At 38.5% G+C, this 19,728-nt stretch overlaps 1 protein-coding gene across 3 annotated transcripts in view; it reads left to right on the forward strand.

The window, feature by feature from the left end:
- Window positions 1-19,728, forward strand: part of JSRP1 (junctional sarcoplasmic reticulum protein 1) — a 409,477-nt gene that overhangs the window by 1,139 nt on the left and 388,610 nt on the right. The gene's annotated exons all lie outside the window — the stretch shown is intronic.

The raw sequence follows: 19,728 nt of genomic DNA on the forward strand, positions 1-19,728 counted from the left end.
TGGGGTAGCTTGTCACATCGGTTGCACTGAGTCAGGCAGTTCATGTATTAGTTTGGCTAGGATGAGAGATGGAGGAGAGATGGTACGCCTCTCTGAATAGGTGAGTTTTCAAGGAGCGTCTAAAGCTATACAATATAGGAGACAGTCCTATGGAGCGGGGTAGAGAGTTCCAGAGGACAGCAGCAGCACGTGAGAAGTCTTGGAGACGGGAGTGGGACATAGAAATAACAGGAGTGTAGAGACGTAAGTCAGAGATTGATCGATGAGAGAGGAAATATAGTTGGGAGTAAGACTGTTGAGTGCTTTGTAAGTTAAGGTTAATACTTTAAATTGTATTCTGGAGTGTGTGGGGAGTCAGTGTAGAGACTGACAAAGCGGAGCAGCTGATGTAGATCAGCGACTTAGGTGGATGAGTCTAGCAGAAACATTCATAATAGATTGGAGGGAGGAGAGGCGGTGTTTTGGAAGGCCATTTAGAAGTAGATTGCAATAATCAATGTGACAAAATGAGGGAATTAATTAATTTTTTTGGTAGTTTTTTGAGTAAGGAAGGGACGAATTCTGGAACTGTTGCGTAAGTGTGAACGGCAGGATTTGGTAAGCGCTTGTATATGTGGGTTGAATGTTAGTTCCGAGTCAAGTGTGATCCCAAGACAGCGTACATGGGGTGAGGTGTTGAGAATAGAGTCTCCAACCGTCAGAGAAATTTCAGGTGTTGGTTGTCTCGAAGAGGGGGGGAAAAAGAAGTAGCTCAGTTTTGGACAGATTGAGTTGGAGGTAGTGTGAAGACATCTAAGAGAAAATTGCAGAGAGGCAGTTGGAAATCTGGTTGATTAAAGAGGAAGAGATATCAGCAGAGGAAATATAGATTTGGGTATCATCAGCATATAAGTAGTACTGGAATCCAAAGGAGGCTATAAGTTTTCCAAGGGAGGATGTATATAGAGAGAGAGAAAGCAAGGGACCTAAGACAGAGCCGTGCGGTACTCCAGCTGAGAGAGGCATAGAATCAGAAGATATGTTGTTAAAGGAAACTGAAAACGAGCAGTTTGAGAGATATGAGGCAAACCAGGAGAGAGAGCTGTGTCTTGGATGCTAATTGAATGTAGTATTTTTAGGAGGAGAGGATGGTCAACTGTGTCAAAAGCAGCGGACAGGTCAAGAATAATTAGTAAGGAGTAGTGGCCTTTTGCTTAAGCTGATAACAGATCATTTGTTACTTTAGTAAGAGCAGTTTCTGTTGAGTGTTTAGGGCGGAAACCAGATTGTAGTGGATCAAGTAAGGAGTTAGTTGTGAGAAAATGAGTTAGCCGATTATAGACCAGTCGTTCCAATAATTTTAAAGCTAAGGGAAGTAAGGAGACCGGTCTATAATTAGAAGGGGCGGAGGGGTTAAGCGAGGGTTTTTTTAGGATTGGTATGATTGACGCATGCTTGAATGTTTCAGGAAATGTGCCAGCGGTGAGAGATCGGTTAAAGAGATGAGTTAGGGTAGGGGTTAGTGAAGCAGAGAGAGAGGGAAGAAGTTGTGGAGGAATAGGGTCAAGTGGGCAGGTTGTGAGATGAGCCAAAGATAGAAGTACAGAGACTTATATCTCTGTTACAGGAGGGAAGTTTCATAGAGCTTTGTTAATAGAAGGGGTGGGTATGAGTGAAGTGATCAGCAATAATCTGAGAAGTGAGGTTAGTAGTGGGTGGGGGTGCAGGCGGACGTAGGAGGGAGTTAAAGGTTGAGAACAGCTTTCTGGGGTTGAATGCGTGAGATGACACACGGGAGGAGAAATAGACTTGTTTGGCAAGGCTGAGTGCGGAGTTGTAGGACTTAAGGATGAATTTATAATGCCGGAAATCTGCACAGGTGCTTGATTTCCTCCACTGCTGTTAAGCAGCCCGTGAACATCGCTGAAGATATCTGGTTTGTTTGGTGTGCGACGGTTGCCACAGAGTGATTGATGTACGGTGAACAGTGGAGGATGCAGCTTTGTCAAGTGTTGATTTTAGTGCCAAATTATACTGTAAAGCCACAAGGTTTGGGCAAGAGAAGGATGAAATGTCAGAGAGCAGAGGATTAAGTTGAGTGGAAAAGTCTGTGAGAGCCAAGTCATTTAAATTCCTGTAAGGTAGCAGTTTTTTGGGGGCTTGCAAAGATGTAGCAGGTAGAGTAAGAGAAAAAATAGTGGAAAGGGGACGTTAAAGAAGTTGGAAATGGCATAGAGATTAGTGAAGACCAAGTCTATGGAGTTGCCTTCACAGTGGGTTGGAGATGTCCACTGGGACAGGACAAAAGAGGTGGTAAGGGATAGAAGTTTCAAGGCAGCAGGCATGTTAGGATTATCAACGGGTATGTTGAAGTCCCCTAAGATGAGAGAAGGGACATTAGAAGAGATAAAACGTAGAAGCTAGGCTTTAAAGTGGTCCAGAAATTGTGATGCTGGTCCAGGGGGCCGATAAATAACTGCAACATGAAGAGCTACAGGGGAGAAGAGGTGGAAAGCATGAACTTCAAAAGATGAGAAGGAAAGAGAGGGGTGAAGGAATGCAGTGAAAGGTACTGTGTAGAGACAGGATAATTCCTACTCCCCCCTCCTTGTTTCTCTCCTGGCCTGGGATTGTGACTGAAGTGTAGGCTGCCATAGAACAGAGAGGCTACAGCAGTTGTGCTAAAGGATTCAGCTATGTGCATTTAAATTTTGACCGGAATATCCCTTTAAATCCGGATTTAAGGTGTTTTTGGTTTCAGTAGTGAAAAGCTTAGTTCTTCTGGTATTTGTATATGTGTAACACTCTATTAACACACATTATAGGCTTCTTTTAAATGCACATATAAAAAAGTTTATATAAATCAGGAGATCTCAAACTTTTTGTATGGAGAACCAGCCGGGTGGAACTGCTTTTTCAGTAACATATTACTGGTGTGTTTATTGCTGATTATTGCTGAGAGCCACACCAACGCCCTTGGAGGGCCTGGCATTGGCCATCAGGTGTAGTTTGGGTTACCCTGACCTGTATACTAGACCTAATCTTTGCCTTTCTTTATGAAATAGTTGCAGAATATACATTTAAGCCTCTATCTGTATATTAATTCTATTTGTACGTTAAAGGGACATGTAACACATGCTAAATCACTTGAAAGTGATGCAGCATATCTGTAAAAAGATGGCTAGAAAAAATGAACATCTCAAAAAGAAAAGGAGGATATTGTTCCTTGACTCATTGTAAGTGCTCTGTAACTTTAAATGGACACTGAACCAAAAATGTTTCTTTTGTGATTCAGATAGAGCATGCAATTTCAAGCAACTTTCTAATCTACTCATATTATCAATTTTTCTTCATTCTCTTGCTATCTTTATATAAAAAAGAAGGCATCTAAGCTTTTTTCTTGGTTCAGAACTCTGGACAGCAGTTTTTGATTGGTGGATGAATTTATCCACCAATCAGCAAGGACAACCTAGCTTGTTCACCAAAAATGGGCCGGCATCTAAACTTACATTCTTGCATTTCAAATAAAGATTCCAAGAGAATGAAGAAAATTTGATAATAGGAGTAAATTAGAAAGTTGCTTAAAATGTCATGCTCTGTCTGAATCACAAAAGAAAACATTTGGGTACAGCGTCCCTTTAAGCAGTTATGCTTATACTACCATTTCTTTTACTGTTATCTGCATGATGAGAAAAACAAACAAACAGCCAATCAGCATCTGAGTTAATTGGATTTCATCAGAATTTTCCAATATTTCATAGTAAACTTTGTTAAAAGGCCAGTAAACTTAAAAAACAATGTTATATCATTCTGCACATAGTGCAGAATTATATAACATTATATTAGCAGCAGCTTTATACAACCTAATATTCCCTGTGATTTTTTATAAAAAAGACTGTTTTTCAGACCCGCTCTCTGTGCTCTTCTGAGCGGGTCTGTTTTTATCACAGAGTGCATCTGGCCAGCTGTCTAGTCACAGCCCGGCCTGACCGCGCCATTATACTTAGTGCAGATCACTCCTGCTCTGTCTGACAGCGGGAGCCAGCTGCAATGAGTATAATGGTGCGGTTGGACCGGGCTGTGACTAGACAGCTGGCCAGATGCGCTGTGTAATAAAAACAGACCCGCTCAGAAGAGCACAGAGAGCGGGCCTGAAAAACAGTCTTTTTTTTTTAATAAAAATTCACAGGGAATATTAGGTTGTATAAAGCTGCTGCTAATATAATGTTATATAATTCTGCACTATGTGCCAAATTATATAACATTGTTTTTTAGGTTTACTGGCCCTTTAAACTGAAAAGGGCAATAATGTGACTGTTCCTGCACATGCCAGGTTCACACTTGAAAGTCTCTTGGCAAGCATCCTAATTGTATTCTTAAAGGCCCATAACAATGAGATGTAGCTACTGAAGAAATGTTGAGGTAAAGGGGTCGATCCAACAAAAATCGTCGCCCGCAAAAGCCGGCGACGCCAATATTTGGTTTGGTATCACATATACGGCGTAACCTAGAAGTTACGCCCGTATATTTCTGCTGTCGCCCGTAGTTTTTTGGGCTATAGGCAGGTATACCAAACCAGCGCAGTTTGGTATCCAATATGCAGCGTAAGGACTTACGTGGCGAAAATGGAGAAAACTTACTCCATTTTCACCTCGCCACAAAAAGCAGCCGTAAGAAGCCTTACGCTGACTATTGGAGCCCCGTAACTCCCTAAACTAGCTAGAAAATAAACCTAACACCTAACGCATGCGCAATGTCTATCTACCTGTCACCCGCGATCTGCTAAATAAAACCTAACACCTAACGCATGCGCAATTTCTATCTACCTGTCACCCGCAATCTGCTAAATAAAACCTAACACCTAACGCATGCGCAATGTCTATCTACCTGTCAACCGCGATCCCCCCGAAATCCCTAATAAAGTTATTAACCCCTAAACCGCCGCTCCCGGACCCCGCCGCCATCTACATAAACTAACCCCCTACTGTGAGCCCCTAAAACCGCCGCAATCTACTTTATCTATCCCCTAATCTGACCCCTAAAACCGCCGCCACCTATATAAAAATTATTAACCCCTAATCTAATCCCCCTATACCGCCGCCACCTATATTAATATTATTAACCCCTAATTTAATCTACCTACACCGCCGCCAGCTATATTATCTATATTAATTAAGTATATTATAGTTAATATAGTTATTACATTATATATATTAACTATATTAACCCTAATTATATTAAGGTTAATATAGTTACTATAGTATTTATATTAACTATATTAACTCTATCTAACCCTAACACCCCTAACTAAATTTATATTAAATTAATCTAATTCATATTATAAACTAAAATATTACTATTTAAATCTAAATACTTACCTATAAAATAAACCCTAAGATAGCTACAATATAATTAAATAAACTACAAATATCTATCTAAAAATACAATTAAATTAACTAAACTAAATTACACAAAAAAACAAACACTAAATTACAAAAAATAAAAAAAAGATTACAAGATTTTTAAGCTAATTACACCTATTCTAAGCCCCCTAATAAAATAATAAAGCCCCCCAAAATAAAAAAATTCCCTGCCCTATTCTAAATTAAAAAAGTTCAAAGCTCTTTACCTTACCAGCCCTTAAAAGGGCCTTTTGTGGGGCATGCCCCAAAGAATTCAGCTCTTTTGCATTTAAAAACATATACAATACCCCCCCCATTACAACCCACCACCCACATACCCCTATTCTAAACCCACCCAAACCCCCCTTAAAAAAGCCTAACACTACCCCCCTGAAGATCTCCCTACCTTGTCTTCACCACACCGGGCCGAACTCCTCATCCGATCCGGGCGATGTCTTGCTCCAAGCGGCAAAGAAGAATTCTTCCTCCGGCGACGTCTTCCTCCAAGCGGCAGCAAAGTCTTCATCCTTCCGGCGGCATCTTCAATCTTCTTTCTTGGCTCCGCCGCCGCGGAGCATCCATCCCGGCCGACGACTGAACGACGAATGAGGTACCTTTAAATGACGTCATCCAAGATGGCGTCCGCCGAATTCCGATTGGCTGATAGGATTCTATCAGCCAATCGGAATTAAGTTACAAAAATCTGATTGGCTGATTGAATCAGCCAATCAGATTCAAGTTCAATCCGATTGGCTGATTGGTTCAGCCAATCGGATTGAACTTGAATCTGATTGGCTGATTCAATCTGGAGTAGGTATAGTAACCTTGGGACTACATTCATTTTAATAACATTGATTCTCCCTACCCACGATATCGTTTTCTTTTTCCAGCTGGAGAGGTCTGACACCAGTGTTTGTTCTAATGTTTTGTAATTAGCCTGGAATAAGACCTGTGGGTCCGGAGATATGTAAATACCCAGGTATTTCATTTTGGTCTGTTGTGTTCTGAGTGGACAGTCTTGTAGGATCTCTGGGAGTTCGTCAGGGCCATATGTGTTGTTCAGTAACTCGGATTTAGTTATGTTAAGGTGAAAATTGGAAACCCGGCCATATTCCCTGAATGTGGCTAGGATTCTGGGCAAGGAGGTTTCTATTTTAGTCAGTGTAAGTAGCACATCATCCGCGTAGAGTGCGAGCTTGTGCTCACTTGATTTTACAGAAATCCCTGAAATCTGTGTGTCCTCTCTTATTTTTTGGGCCAGTGCCTCTATGGTTATAGCAAAGAGGATCGGCGAAAGGGGGCATCCTTGTCTCGTGCCGTTTTGGATGTATAGCTTATCAGATAATAGGCCATTAACCCTGACCCGCGCCGTCGGATGTCTATATAGTGTGAAGATTTGGGCTATGAAGGTGTCACTAAATTTCATTTTGTGCAAGACCGCCTTTCGGAAATGACAGTGAACCCTGTCAAAGGCTTTTTCTGCGTCTGTCGACACAAAGATTGACGGGATGTTATGTTGTTGGGTGTAAGTCATCAATTGCAGAACTTTTAATGTATTGTCCCTCGCCTCCCTCCCAGGGACGAAACCCACCTGATACGGGTGTATCAACTTGAGTAAGTACTTATTAATTCTGGTGGCCAAGATCTTAGCAAAGATCTTGATGTCTGAGTTCAGGAGGGAAATGGGGCAATAATTTTCTGGTTTATTTGGGCATTTGTCATGTTTGGGTAATACTGTGATATTGGCCTCCAACATATGTTCTGTAAAGCCCCCATCTCTTAAAGGGACAATCTAGTCAAAATTAAACTTTCATGATTCAGATAGGGCATGCAATTTTAAACAACTTTTCAATTTACTTCTATTATCTACTTTGCTCAATTCTTTAGATATCCTTTGTTGAAGAAATAGCAATACACATGTGTGAGCCAATCACACAAGGCCTCTATGTGCAGCAACCAATCAGCAGCTACTGAGCATATCTAGATATGCTTTTCAGCAAGTGATATCAAGAGAATGAAGCAAATTAGATATTAGAAATAAATTAGAACGTTTTTTTAAAATGACATGCTCTTTCTAAATCACAAAATTAAAAAATTGGGTTTCATGTCCCTTTGATAATAAATTGAATAGTGATGCTAGCGGTGTACGCAGATGGTGGATGAAAGTTTTGTAGTAGCTGATGCCCAACCCATCTGGTCCTGGGCTCTTACCGTTTGGCATGGATTTGATGGCAGCTGTAATTTCATCATGTGTGATCGGTGATTCCAATGCTTCAATGTTCTCTATGTCAAGTGTGCGTAAGGTCACCCCCTCCAAGTAACTGTCTATCTCGTGTTGACCGCAGTCATTTCGGATGTTATATAAGTTTTCATAATATTGTCTGAATGTCTCCGCTATTTTAGCACTGTCCCTGTGTATGTCTCCTGTTGCATCTGCTAACATGTGTACATGTGTGGTTAATTGTTGGCATTTAACGCCTTGGCCAATGAGGAGCCTGATTTATTGTTTACATCAAAATATTTTTGCTTCAACATCGTAGCTTTGTGTTGATATTCCCTGATATAATGGTTATTTAGGTCATTTCTTGCTTTGGTGAGGTTCTTTAAGAAAATTGGAGATGTTGGTGCTTGTTTGTGTTGCGTTTCCCAGTACCGTATTTGTGAAAGAGTGGAGTTCACAAACTGTCGATCAGTTTTAATTTTCCTCACCTTGTGTTTGATGAACTCCCCCCGTGTCACGCATTTGTGTGCTTTCCATGATATGGATGCTGATGTGTCAGCTGAAGTGTTTTCCCTAAAATAATGCCCTAATGTCTTGTCGATGTCCAGTTTAACTAATGGGTTGGTTAGGTCGGCTTCGTCCAGTCTCCACAAGAAGGTATGTGGTGGCGCGCTCTGCCATACGACCGAGCACGTCACTGGGGCATGGTCAGACCATGTTATTGGTAGAATGTCGGCTGACTCTATCATGGATAGTCCTATCTGATCTGTTATAATATAATCAATCCTAGTGTATGTATGATGTGGGTGTGAGTAGAATGTAAAATCTGAGGCATCTGGATTTTTGGTTCTCCAGATATCATGTAATTTTAGGAGCTGTAATTGAGAGTTTATAGATTTTATGACTTTTAGTGGTGTGCTTGTTTGCCCTATTGAAGTGTCGCGTGTGGGGTCCAGTGGCGAGTTAAGGTCGCCCGCCATAAACATCATGCCCCTCATGTGCTCAAGTAGTAACTGAATCACTTGTTTAAAGACTATGTGTTGTCCCTGATTGGGTAGATACACGTTTACCAGTGTAACGTATGTATTGAAAAGGAGCCCTGTAACTACTAAGTATGCTCCTTTGGGGTCCTTTATGGCATGTTTTGGTTGAAAATGGACAGAGTTTTTTAAAAATATGCCTACTCCCCCTCTCTTTGATGGCCCAGAGGCCAGGAAAAAGGTCTTGTACTTATTATTTATAAACTTAGGTTCCCTTCCCATTTTGAAATGAGTCTCTTGTACAAAGTCCCCTGTTGCTTTGTGTAACTGGCGAAATGCTACCGACCTTTTTTCAGGACTGTTAAGTCCTTTGGCATTGATTGATATAAGTTTGAGGGGTTGCCCCTGCGGTTCCCTCTGGCCTGCCATGGCAATGTTTTCCTTGTTCTTAACTGTTTGATGTGTTGGAATGCAGTCAATGCTCACCTGCGGCTAAAGTATGTGGAGCGTCTTACTAAGATGGGTATCTGTCCCCGGTCCCCTATCAAAGGGTCAGGTGAGGTTAGTAGGTGTATGCGGTGAGGAGACTGTCGGATTGAGGAGTTGTGCTGTGACTAGATGACCAGAGAGCAAAGGGCCCAACCAGTCCTATGGATAAACCTGGAGCACAAAAGATTTTCAATACAATAACAAAATAACAATGTCATACAAATGAAGAAAAAGGAAAATATAACAATTTAGGGCAGTATCCCCGACCCTAAGCCCATTAACTTAAGTGTAAATACATATCATATGACCTGTAGCCATCTAGGATGATTGTGAGTCCCCTCAGACTAATGAATACACACTATCTGGGAGCCTACAAGAGTCTGCTTGATTTGTGTGTGTATTTGTTGCGGCAACTTGTTTTTCAGAGTCTGGCCTTGTTCTTTCCTCTGAAGGCAGAAAGCGCCTGTTGCGTGGTCTCTGTGTTTCCATGTTCACATGCCCTGTGTTCTCTGGATGTTGGATGGTGATCTGCAGCGATTTGCAGAAGCGTAGTAGATCTTCCCTAAACCTGTAAACAGCAGTGGTTCCTTCTCTTGTTGCTATAATACTGACTGGAAACCCCCATCTGTAGGGTATTTTTCTGTGCTCGTAAGGCAGTGGTAATGTGGTTGAGATCTCTCCTTTTCTGTAGGGTGGCTGGACTCAGGTCAGCAAAGATCTGAATGCGGTTACCTGCGCGTGTGAAGTCCTGTTTCTGCCTGGCGTATTTGAGGATTTCTTCCTTATCTTTAAAATGAAGGAGTTTAAGGATGACGTCTCTGGGGGCTGCTTTAGGTGGTGGTTTGGCTCTCAGAGCTCAGTGTGCTCTTTCAATAAACACATCGGGTACACTGCTGTCTCCCTTAAGGGTCCGGAATAGGTCTTGTACGCAGCCCTCCAAGGCTGCCGGTTGTATAGACTCAGAGATGCCACGTATCCAAAGGTTGTTCTTCCTACCCCTATTGTCTAAATCTTCCACCTTTTCCAAGAGATGGTGTATAGTCTCCTCCTGCTCATATGCCAAACGTGACATATGTTGAATATCAGTATAGGTTGTGTTGTGGTTCTCCTCTAGATTTGTTACTCTTTGGGCCACTCTGGACAGGTCCCGCTTCAGATCTGTGTACCAAGTTTTAACTTCTGACATGATCTCTTTGACATCATCCTTGGTACAGAGAGATCTTAAATCTTCCTTTGTGAGGCCTGAGAGGCTGGGCGATGTTTGTTGTGTGACCTGCGGCTCCTCAGCTGATGTAGGGGCATTAGGAGTGGTTGTAGCTGGAGGTGTGTGTGAGTCCACTGGTTTCAGATACTGTTGCAGAATTTTGGAATTTGTAGCTCCGTCTGGTTTGCTTTGTTTGCGAGCTGGCATACTTTAATGGTTGGTGTGGCGGTGCAGTTGGCTGACCTGTTTGTGTGACCTGTTTGTGTGAGTGAGGATCTCAGGCTATATATGCCCAACGTGGGCTTATCTGGCCTAATACTTTGTGAGTAGGGCTGTTTGGACTAGCAGGGTATTGTATTATGCTTTCCCTCTACCCTTTCTGTGAGATGCCCCTTATGCTTGGGGTATACTGCAGCTATGGAGTTAACTATATATTTACAGCCAGCAGTGACTGCACACTTTTTTCTTTTGAGTCCTATTCACCCTGTGTAAAAAGTCTTATTATAAGAGGCTTATTGAGGAATTTTATGCTGGTTTGTAGGCTGTATTCCCCCCATTGGGGGTATTAAGTTATTTAGGGCTTGGTGCTTGTCAGTTTAATATATCCCTCTTGTAACCTGCAGTCTCTCTCTATGCAATTCTGCTCACCTGCCTTCCCGGGCTCACTGAATGCTGTGCTTGGTTTTGTGTGCTGCGTCACTCCTATTATGTGGCTGATAGCCGTGCCAGCAGTCCGTGGCCTGGTTAACTGTACCGGAGGGTGCTTATCTCTGTTTGTGACCTTTATCTCAGGTCTTTGTACTGTCACCTTTTGCTATTTATTGCCTCCCTGGGCTCCGGAATCTGTACGCTGCGGTTGTAGTCTGAGCGTTACAGCCCTCTGTTACCACTGACCTGTTGTTGTGAGGCTGTGCAAAAAAAAAAAAAAAAAAAAAAAAACAACTATCCCTGGCCTTCCACTGTGCCCAAATATACTTTAAAACAGAAACACTGTGTGTCACTATGGAAAATGTATAAATAGAATTTATATATGATACTGTCAAGAGCACTACACTTACTGTATACTGCTCTAAGAGGTGCTCTGAGCCAGAGGACAATGCGGATTCTTAGTGTAATCTCATTAAATAGATCATATTGAGATATTGGCAGATGTCCTTGTATAATGGTGGGCTGAACCAAAGTCAAAGGGTATTTCATTCTACAGCCAAAAAAAACACCTGATTGTGATTTTGTTCAGTGGGATTTAGATGGAGATGTTTAAAGGGACAGTCTACATCAGAAGTTTATTGTTTTAAAAGATTGATAATCCCTTTATTACCCATTCCCCAGTTTTGCACAACCAACACAGTTATATTAATGTACTTTTTACCTCTGTGATTACCTTGTATCTAAGCATCTTCTGACAGCCCCCTGATCACATTACATTTTATTTGTTATCTATTGACTTGCATTTTAGCCAATTAGTGCAGTTTCTGCCACAAGCCACGGGCGTAATCACAATGTTATCTATATGGCTCACATGAACTAGTACTACCCTGTTCTGAAAAGCTAATAAAAAGCATGTGATAAGAGGCTGTCTTTAAGGGCTTAGAAACAATCAGAAATGTAGAGGTTTAGATATTATAAAGTATATTAATATAACAGTGGTGGTTGTGCAAAGCTGGGGGATGGATAGAAAAAGGCATTATCTATCTTTTTAAACAATAGCAATTTTAAGTGTTGACTGCCCTTTTAATTTACAGTTTACATACAATGGCATATCATGCTACAGAAACAGGGCCTGCCAACAATTTACTGTGTTTATTATTTAAGGGACATTATACACTCATTTTTTCTTTGCATAAATGTTTTGTAGATGATCTATTTATAAAGCCCATAAAGTTTTTTTTTTTTAAATAAATGTATAGTTTTGCTTATTTTTATATAACATTGCTCTGATTTTCAGACTCCTAACCAAGCCCTAAAGTTTTATGAGAATACCGTCAGCTACCTTCTCCAGCTTGCTCCTGTTTGTGTAAATGGTCTTTTCATATGCAAAAGAAGGGGGAGGGGGGAGTGTCTTATTTCCCACTTGCAGTGGGCTTTCCAACTGCCTTTTCAACAGAGCCAAACTGACAGCTTCTAAGTAAGTTTTAAACAGTTTTATACTGGATTTGTATATCAGTATCTGTGCATCTTATTCTTTATAGCATTGTCTATTACATGCAGTTATATGAAAATGAGTGTATACTGTCCCTTTAAGGTTAAAAGCTTTGTGGCTGGGGTAGTCTTGTAAATGTCTTTGAATTGGAAAAACCCATGGTTTTTACAATTAGAGAGACATTAGAGTAATAGTAAATTTAAAAGAACTAATTTGATTAGTTTAATTGTTTTCTTACATTACACTTCTCTGGCTGCCCACCACAAATGTATTTTTCTTTGCCAAGAGGTGACGTTTCCAGCTCGTATCCAATAGCCGTGCTAGCCACTCAAATAAAAAGAAAAGCTTCAGAGCTTGTTTAGTTCCATATGGCGGTGGGCGGCAGGAGAAGGGAAATGTACCAAAACGATTGAACTAATAAAATTAGGTTACACCGATTATTCCATTAAAATTATGAATGAATGTCCAATTAATTTAAAGCTTTCATTCTGTATAGCTTTACCGGATATTTTAATATTTGTTATTACTATAAACCACTGGTTTTTAAACCTGTCCTCAGGACTACCCAATAGGGGAGTCAGCTGATTATTTCACCTGTGCTCTAGTTCAGATATCCTCAAAACCTGGCCTGTTAGGGAGGCCTAAAGAAAGACCAGTACCAGAGCTATAAATAGTACATGAATGTTAGAATGTAGTATTCTAAGCAAAAAATACACTGGGAATAATATATAGATGTATGTTTGTAAATTTATAGTAGAGGTTTAAATATCAATTAACTATAACGTACTTTACCTGTAACTCATTTTCTTCAACAGAAGAGATTAGATAAGGGACTCAGTTTATGGAAACTCAGGGGATTGGAAATCCTGTGTTAAATTACGGAAAAGGGGAACAAACTAAATTATGAAATTATACTGCAATGTTTTTACTACTCATAAAAAAACTGTATTACAATCTCAGGATGTTTAATTTCCCTTTCAATTCCAGGGAACTGGAAAAAATACATTATGAAAGTTTAATTAGTAACATAGCTTTTTTGCTAGGTATAAAATAAATGTACATTTTATATTACATGAGTTTGATTGATTGTCTTCTTTTTTTTTTTTTTTTTTTTAAATGATAGGAATGTTAAAAGGCAATAAATATTTTTTAATATATCATAGAATTATTTCCCTTTGCGTTAGGAGAGTACAATACTGAGTACTACACAGAGATCTGACTGCCAGGAAGCTTAGAAATCCCAAATGTGTTAAACAGCGTTATATGTCCTAATTTTGCCAATCTTTTTATTTGCTTTTTGAATGTTTTAAGATTCAATATCACATTTAATGCACTATGGTTGGCACCCTATGTGTGGTTTGGTGTTTCTTAAACATTTAATCAACATATGATGCTAGTATTTTATTTTTATAATGTGAGGCAAAAAAAAATTCAAATAAAATCAGCAAATCTGAAGTAATTTTTTTTTACATATACTGATATACTTTTAGATGAATGCAGAGCTGTGATTACTGTATAGGCAGATATCATTTCATAAGTACAATTGACTTAATAATGTGATTTGAAGGATTGACCAGGTTTATAAAAAAAATATAAGGAGTTCATTAGTCTGTCTTTCATAGAATTGGTGCAGTGCAGGTCTCCTTATGCATATTTTGTTTGTTTTGACCATAAATATCATCTGTGTTTTCCTAATCTCATAAATAGCGAGAAAGGAAGATGCCAGATTTATGTATGGTGTTTAGTTTTCATCTTAAAATATTGAATTAAAAAGGGCCTTGGTACAAAAAACATTCTTCATTAAAAAAAAGAATGTTTTAAAATGTATATTTTTCTGTTGTCAATATACCAACTTTATTTGTGGGAATTTTATCTATCAGCCAGTGAGCAATAGATACCTAAGTATTACTTGTTCACAAATATACATTTCTTGTTCCATTCACTTTCAAATTAGCCAGCTTTGCTTAACGTTTTTGTCCATGCAAAAAAAAAAAAAGTTTCATATGCATGACAAATTTTGAGTACAATGTCCCTCTAATTTTCAAAGTAATTACACAGTATTGCTGGTTCATGCAAAATCTTTACTACTACCCAAAGAAAATATATTAAGCTAATGTACAGAAAGTATGTGAAAATTTCTTTTTAAAGCTATATATATATATATTATATGTCCCCCTGCCTCTTGCTCAATAAAATATTTGTCTAGCATTTTAGATCTTTGTTCTTTTAAATATATATGTAAAATAATATCAGTTATCTTGTGGTATCTCGAAGACAATGAGATTAGTTCATATTCCAGTTGGTTGTATCCTTCTAAACATTAGAGATTTATTGATGATTGCATCAGTTGTTTTACAGTTTATTCCTATGTGTCCTAAGTGAGCTTTGTAAGAATGTTGTGTCGGGAGATCAATCCATGTGTGCTAGAACAATTTGTAAACCACAACTGGAAATAAACGTATAAATAAACCTCAGCAACTTTTGGAAGAGTTTCATGGCGCTTACCGCATCAAGAGCAATTTGACTGGATAAACTGTCAGGCGAAGGGAAGCTTGTGGAATCATTGTCCAACCCTGGAAGAATTGCAGTCTTTGACTGTTATAGAGAAGACTTTATGGTCCATTCATTGTGCTAAACACCTCCCTTATCAGTCACATTGGTCAATGAGAAGAAACTTTTATATCTTTCATCTTTTGCCAGTATCGTCCATTAGGAAGCTAAAACACTGGGTGCTATGCAACTCATCTTTTGACGTCTGTACATGGATTCACTTGATTATATCCGAAATAGAAACATCTTTCTTCTAACAGATGGCTCAGTCACACTGTGTAGCCCGAGGGCCAACTGCAAAGTAAACAATACTCTTTTGATAGAAATGAATACTCCTATGGATATAGTTTGCAGTTTACAGCCAATTCTCTACTTTCTCACTCACAAGATCACCTTCTTTCTCAGATATTTTTTCCTATAATGATTCCCCGCTTATTTTCTTTGTGTTAACCCAGACAAGGATTCCACTGATTGTTACTGTGATAAAGTATCATGTATAAGTAAGTATTCATATACTTTTGTTAAAAAAAGATTTATGAAATCTTTATATATTTTCCTTTAAAATGAGAATACATGTATATATTTAGTTTACAGATTAAAGCAGAATCTATCTTTTATCATAGATAAAAAAAATATCCTTATACATAGACCAAGGTATACCTAGAATTTATTGCTATGGGAATTTTGTTTTTAAATCAGAATTCATACAAGTAACAACTTTTCTGCCCCAAGTTGCAAACTAGGTCTCAAATTTATGAAAATTAATTCCACAAAAAACACAAATTATAGAGCAAATTATATCACTTAAATATAGCATTGCATTTGGCATATATATTGTATGGCAATGCCTAATGTCTTCATTGACTTCAATATAAATTCTGATAAGAGCAGACTGCCATTCACCCCCCCATCAAAGTTTATTATAATGTACCGTATTTTGTTCTGAAAACAATAGTAACATCTTCTCTTCACCTCTTGTTGGATGGCAAGATTGATAAAACCGGTTCTTTCTACCTTTTAGATGTGATGTAAGGGACAGTCTAGTCAAAATTAAACCTTCATGATTCAGATAGGGTATGTAATTTTAAACAACTTTCCAATTTACTTTTAGCATCAAATTTGCTTTGTTCTCTTAGTATTCTTAGTTGAAAGCTAAACCTAGGTAGGCTCATATGCTAATTTCTAAGCCCTTGAAGCCGCCTCTTATCTGAATGCATTTGACAGTTTTTCACAGCTAGAGGGTGTCAGTTCATTTGTGCAATATAGATAATATTGTGCACTGCTCATGCCCGTGGAGTTACTTATGAGAGGGCACTGATTGGCTAAAATGCAAGTCTGTCAAAAGAACTGAAATAAAAGGGCAGTCTGCAGAGGCTTAGATACAAAGTAATCACAGAGGTAAAAAGTACATTAAAATAACCGTAAGACTGCTAGTTCATGTGGGCCATATAGATAACATTGTGTTAACGCCCGAGGAGTTATTTAAAATTTAGCACAACACAATAATAAATAAATAAATGCAAGTAAAAAGATAATAAATAAAAAAGTCATGTGATCAGGGAGCTGTCAGAAGATGCTTAGATACAAGGTAATCACAGAGGTAAAAAGTGTATTAATATAACTGTGTTCGTTATGCAAAACTGGGGAATGGGTAATAAAGGGATTATCTACCTTTTTAAACAATAAAAATTCTGGAGTAGACTGTCTCTTTATGCTGACCCATAAGGTATTGTTTTTATTGCCCATTTTTGGCACAGTACATCTTAATTAATCTTTTATTTAATTCAGATCCATACACAATACATACACAGAAATGTAAATTCAAATATTAATAGAAGTTGTAGCTTGACAAATATACACACCATAATAAACTTTCTTCTTTAGTATTTACAGTGGGTACTGAAAAGAATCACACCCCTTGAAAATAATCACATTTTGTTGCTTTGCAGCCTAAAATAAAGACAGACACAGTTTTTGTTTATCCAGTTGTAATGACTCAGTGCAACTTTTAACATCCAAGTGAAAGATACAACACCAACATGTCAGACAAAAATAAAGAAAATTCAAAAACAGAATCACTGAGTTGGAAAAAGAATCACCCCCTTGTGTCAGTATTATGTTGAACCACCTTTTGCTTTAATTACAGCCTTTAGTCTGTTGGGATATGTCTCTACTAACTTTGCACAGCTAGACTGTGCAATATTTGCCCACTCTTCTTTGCTAACTACTCAAGTTCCGTTACATTTGATTGTGACCATTTGTGGATTCAGTCTTCAAGTCATGCCACAGATATTCAATGGCGTTTAAGTCTGGGCTCTGACTAGGCCATGCAGGGGCATTCACCTTTTTCTCTTTCAACCACTGTGTGGTCATTTTTGCTGTGTGCTTTGGGTCATTGTCATGTTGCAAGGTAAACCTTCTTCCCATTGACAACTTCCTTGCAGAGGGCAGCAGATTTTCCTCAAAAATTTGACAGTATTTTGCCCCATCCATTATTCCTTCTATCCTGACAAGTGCTCAAGTGCCTGCTGCAGAAAAACACCCCTATAACAGGATATTACCACCTCCATGCTTTACTGTAGGTATGGTGTTATTTGGATGGTGAGCTGTGTTGGATTTCCTCCAGACATATCGTTTGGTATTGAGGCCAAATAATTCAATTTTAGTCTCATCTGACCATAACACCTTTTTCCACGTGGCCTCAGAATCTTCTAGGTGTGTAATGACAAAGCTCAGTCATGACTGCATGTGGATTTTTTTTCTTGCAACCCTCCTATACAAGCAACATTTGTGGAGAATTTGTGATATTGTTGTCGCATGCACACAATGACCACTCTTTGTCATAAATTCCTGCAACTGCTTCTGAGTTGCTGTGGGCCTTTTGGTAGCCTCTCTGACCAGTTTCCTCCTGGCTCTTTCATCCAGTTTGGAGTGATGTTCTGATCCAGAGAGGGTCTGTGTGTACCAAATACCTTACACTTCTTAATAAAAGACTTCACTGTGCTTCTAGGCATTGATAAAACCTTTGATATTTTCTTTTATACTTGTCCTGGCTTGTGCCTGTTTACAACTTTATCCCGGAGATCTTTTGACAGTGCCTTGCCACCCATAGTTGATTGTTTGTTTCAGTTGCACTACCAGGGACAGAGATGCTCCAGAAAAGCTATTTTCAAGCTGAGCTTATCAATATGTACACAGCTGATCACAGTTGAAGGTCAAATGGCTTTGTGTGTGCCGTTGAGAAGGTGATTAGCTACACCTGATTGAGTTTACAAGTAATTTTAGGAGGGGGTGATCCTTTTTCCGACTCAGTGATTCTATTTTTGAATTGTCTTTATTTTTGCTTGACATGTTGGTGTTGTATCTTTGACTTGGATGTTATAAGTTGCACTGAGTAATTACAACTGGATAAACAAACACTGTGTCTGTCTTTATTTCAGATTGCAAAGCAACTAAATGTGATTATTTTCAATACTAACTGTAATAATGAGAACAAACTTTTAAACACACAATTATATGGTTAAAGGGACCCAATTCTTTTCTTTCAGTATTTAGATAGTGTAAAATAAAAATAAAAAAAACAACTAGCAATTTATTTATGTTATGATATTTACTTTCTTCTCTTGCTATCTTTTGTTAAAAATCAGTTAGATAAGTTCGGGAGTGTGCACTTGTTTGGAGCAATATATGGCAGTATTGCAAGAATGCTATTAACAATGTTACACATTGTAAAAACACTATATGGCAGCAGTGTTTTCACAAACTGCTGCCTGTAGTGCTTCAGACACGTGCACAATAATGGTATGTTTTTCAACAAAGAATACCATGAAAACAAAGCAAATCTGATAGAAGTAAATTGTTTTTTTTTTTTTTTTAAAGTATTTTTATTGAGGTTAAAAAACTTAATACAAACAGACGCAGGGTTACAATACAATCTTACATTTGAGAATATGAGAGCAGTTTTTCTTAGCTGTCACTAGGTTCTATCTTGAACACAAAAGGTTTAGGATGCAATACCATAATAGTAAATGAGATACAACTCTCTCAGACATAAGCACGTCAATTTGTGAGTAAGCAAAAATATATTCAACATCAAACCTCTTTTATATTTATAACCAACTGGATCCCTGCATGTTGAGCGGCCAATTATTGCCCGTGACCAGTGAAAATAAAAGTAGGGAAGAGAAGTAGTGTCTAGTTTACAGGGGCAGGGGTAATATTTAGTACTGCAGAGGCAAACTATGATAAATTAGAACTAGTTGTGGGCGATACGTAGGTTTAGATAACAATAAGTTTTGGATTGTAATATTGGTTGATGAAATAATTTTATACTATAAATTGTAAAGTCGCCTAGGGAGCAGTTTATAGTCATTTGCCTCTGTAATAAAATGTTTGTTAATAATAGAAATTTGGGAGGTGAAATAAGATTTTGTAGGATGCATTTACCTAAGCTTATCCAATAAGCATTTGGGTGAGGGGGAACAGGTTGGGCCCAGGAGTATTATAGGACCCAGAGTGACTGTATGGGGAACTAGTTTGAGAATATCATACAGAATAAACAAACAGATTACAATAATAGATTACAAGACATGTGAGTCAATCCTTATACTCATATGAGCCATAGTTGTGAAATTGATATAATCAGACATTCAGTGTCACAAAATGCACAATATTTAAACATACAGTTAAACTGAACTATTATCTCTCCAAATAAGGAACCCGTATGTCAGGGTAACACTGCAACTAAACATATAACCCAGAGA

The sequence above is a fragment of the Bombina bombina genome, chromosome 2 (assembly GCF_027579735.1).
Source record: "Bombina bombina isolate aBomBom1 chromosome 2, aBomBom1.pri, whole genome shotgun sequence".
NCBI lineage: Eukaryota > Metazoa > Chordata > Amphibia > Anura > Bombinatoridae > Bombina > Bombina bombina.